The 3,662-nt window shown below is 30.8% G+C and overlaps 1 protein-coding gene across 4 annotated transcripts in view; it reads right to left on the reverse strand.

The window, feature by feature from the left end:
- The window catches only part of LOC107609530 (probable NAD(P)H dehydrogenase (quinone) FQR1-like 3), an 8,812-nt gene extending 8,362 nt beyond the window's left edge, over window positions 1–450 (reverse strand). The window contains exon 1 of one of the 4 annotated variants that reach the window (XM_016311530.2): window positions 342–450. The gene's annotated coding sequence lies outside the window, so the exon portion shown is untranslated. Of the gene's footprint in view, window positions 1–135; window positions 288–341 lie in introns of those variants that run through there. The other 3 variants (XM_016311531.2, XM_021107533.1, XM_016311532.2) reach the window with 3 other exon arrangements.

Here is a 3,662-nt window from a genome sequence, read left to right on the forward strand (position 1 = left end):
AGAGTGCAGAGTGCGTTGAACACAAGAAAAGCATGATCAAGCTATTTCCATCCAAGAAAATTATGGTATAAACCACAAAGTTTAGTTAAGAAGTGATCATTCGTTGGGAAAAGCAAAAGAAAATAGAAACCCAACCAATCAAACTTCAGAGCATGCAATAGTGAGATGATGTTTCACACACACACACACACACCACACACATATAAGCATCACAAACAAATAATGAAAAAAGAAATCATAAAAAAAAAAAGAAAAAAGAAAAAAGAAAAAGAGGGGGGCATTAGCATGAGGATCATCATCATAAAACAAAACGAAGTTAGAACTGGGAGAGAAAAACAAACCTTTGCTGTCTGGTTATTCTCGGAAAGGGCAGCACACAGGGCTCGGGATATATATTCTTTTGAATTAATTAATATTTATACCGATCTTGACTAAATATATTAATTTTTAATAAATTAAGAAAAATATAGATTTTCGGTATATGTTGAGGTGAGTTAAAATTGGATAAAGAATTGAACTTTACGTGTAAGGTAGAGCCTGATAGTAGCTTGTTGACGTGTCATAAATTATAGATTATAAAAGGAAAATGACATGATTGAGGGTAGGGCTGGGGCCTGGGAATCAAAATGAAAAGTCTTCTTTCTTCAAGATTTTTTATTTTACTTTTATTTTTAATAGTTTCTATTTTCTACTTTTACAATTTTGGAAAAAAATTGAAAACAATATATCTTTTTGTTGTTTTCCACAAAACTTAAAAATATAAATGTTAAAAATAAAAATAAAAAATACAAATACAAACCACCCTAAATGTTCTCAGAATAAAAATACTGTCTCCACAATTTATAGGTAGTGGTAATTTACATTACAAAAAAATGTTGAGTATTATTGGATTTATGATTGGATTTATTGTTGTCCTTGTGTTGATATTATAAACATTGTCAGAAACTGCTTACCGTCAGATTTATTTTGTCCGACATTAATTACCGGCAAATTTTTTATCGGTCTTTTCAATAGATTTGGCGAGATTGTATTGATGGTTACCGTCGGATTTATCCGACAGTAACTTTAGCGCCGTTTCACGTATTTAGAGGCCAATAAATTCAATAATAATGTTAATTTTATAAACCCTAAAATTTTTCGGTACAGTTAAGCCACAAATAGAATAAATGTTAATTTTATAAACCCTAAATTTAACGTTGCTAGAAATCAAAAAATTATTTTATTAAAAAAATAAATGGTCTAAAAGAAATAAAATGTCACAAATGTAGAATACAATGAAGTAGACAAACAAAAATGTGTACAACCTTAAATCCTATAGATTCCAGTAATCTTCGTCGTCGACGGCAGCGTTGTGGTCACCCTGCTGCAGCAGTAGAGGAGGTGCTGCCGTCGGTGCTCCACCAGCAGCATCGCCGCTGGAACCAGCAGCGCCGCTGCCTCCAACACACATCTGCTAGTTATACTCATCTATCTGCTATCGCAATCGATCGAGCTGCTCCAGCTTCTCCGTTAGGTCAGAGCTAACGGCAATACGTGCAAGAATCTCTCGATACTTCTGCTCTCTACCATGAGTCCATGACCACGTGACTCACTCCACCTACCTCTACTACCTGCCGTCATGTCTGCACAACGAATATATTACTAACTCTAATCAAAACACAATTAAATTTACTAACTCTAAACATATGAAAACACTCAATACAGTAAACATATTAATAACATAACAGGCATTAATAAATAATAACATAAGAAAAAACTCAAGAAATAACAAATAATTATAACAAATATGAACAAATGTATGAATAACAAATAATTATAACAAGTAACCCAAAACAGAAATATCTATCAACCCTAAACATAATTTTAAAACTTTCAAAAACATAATTTTAATTCAATTTCACTCAAAATCTTATAAGAATTTTGACAGAGGCTCCCCTAAAATTTAGATTTCTCCACTCCTCAAGAGTTCCATCCAAACAAAATATCCATTCAAACCAACATACAAGAGTTGAAATCCTAATCCACCGACTGAGAGGCTTCAATCATTTTTACTAATCAACTCAAATGCACAGTACATTTATTAGATATTCAAAGCAATCTAACTTTGTAAAATAAACAAACACTAAATTATATAATTTATTTTAATTTCTTCATCATCAAACCAATTTTAATAACTAGAATAATAAACACAATTCTAATATAATCGACACAAATCCTATTTTATAATAACTAATAACAAATACGAATTAAATCTAAATTACCATATGATAACCAAAACGCAAATTCTACATTAAGTTAACCTTAAATCCTAAATTTGCATATAATAATCAAATTCTAAATTCCTAAATTAACATATAACTAATCCCTAAATTACATATAAATAAATTTTAAATTATAATTTATATAAAAGGGATATGCATGGAGTCTGACGGTGATGGAGAGAAATGCAGCGGCGGTAGTGTTAGACTGCAACGGCGGCGGTGCGTTGCTAGACAATGATGATGACGGCGCAGTGCGGTGATGAAGATTGGCTGGTTTTCGTAAGAGGGAGGGGTGGCGGTGAGAGACTAGGACTGGAGTAGCAGAGAGAGAGAGAGAGGCTTTTCAAAACGAAGGGGGAGAGACAGGGACGGATCTATATATTGTGTAGTGGGGGCAAGTACCCCACTACAATTTGAAAATTTTTTGAGTAGTATATGATAATAATATTTATTTGCCCCATTAAATTATTGAATTTGACCCTACAATAATTTTTTACTCAACTTTTGGTATAAATATATATTGAAAATGAATTAAACAATAAATGTATTTATACACAAATACATAATGGTTAATGAATAATTTTATAGCTGATTTTTATGCAATATAGTATTTTTATTATAAAAATTATTAGAGTTTATTTATCTTGTGTCCTAAAGGCACATACTATAAGATTACAAATTGAGAATATTTTTGTTGGAAATACAAAAAATTTAAGTTTTTAATGTATTTATTTTACAGTTATCAAATAAAAAAATTTAAAATATTCTACTAATAATAAGTTTGTCATGTATCTTTAAGACACATATTAGTTAAACTTAAATTATTATTATTATGTTATATATATTTTGCCCCCACTATCAAAACTTTTTGGATCCGTCACTGGGAGAGCGTTCGCACTCTCAATTTTAAGTTTGATTATCGTCAGATTTAGTGTCGGATAAATCCGACGGTCACTCCTTGCGTGTCTCCAAAACGCAACATTTAGTTAAAATAGCTTATCGTCGGATTTTATCGACGATAAATCCGACGTTAAAGTTCGTGCCTATTTTCTCCTATTTTTCGCCAAGTATTACCCACGAATTTATCGTCGAAAAGTTAATCTGCCAGTTATTTGACAATGAATTCTATCACAAAATCCTCCATAAATTCGTCAGTAAATTCGACGATAACTCGAGACGCTAAATCCGACGGTACTCGACACGTTTCTTGTAGTGTTAGTAACTAATTTTTAGTCATGGTTGTAAAAAATTAGGTTAGATTTAGTAAAATATTTTGAAGAAATATTTGTACTTTTTTTTAAGAGTACAAACACCTCTTTTATATTTTAATATATTAAATAGATTATTGTGTTTATAGATTTTAAAAATTTGAGATACTTTTAAAAATATTTAAAGAAGAAC

Source organism: Arachis ipaensis, chromosome B07 (assembly GCF_000816755.2).
Source record: "Arachis ipaensis cultivar K30076 chromosome B07, Araip1.1, whole genome shotgun sequence".
Taxonomy (NCBI): Eukaryota; Viridiplantae; Streptophyta; class Magnoliopsida; order Fabales; family Fabaceae; genus Arachis; species Arachis ipaensis.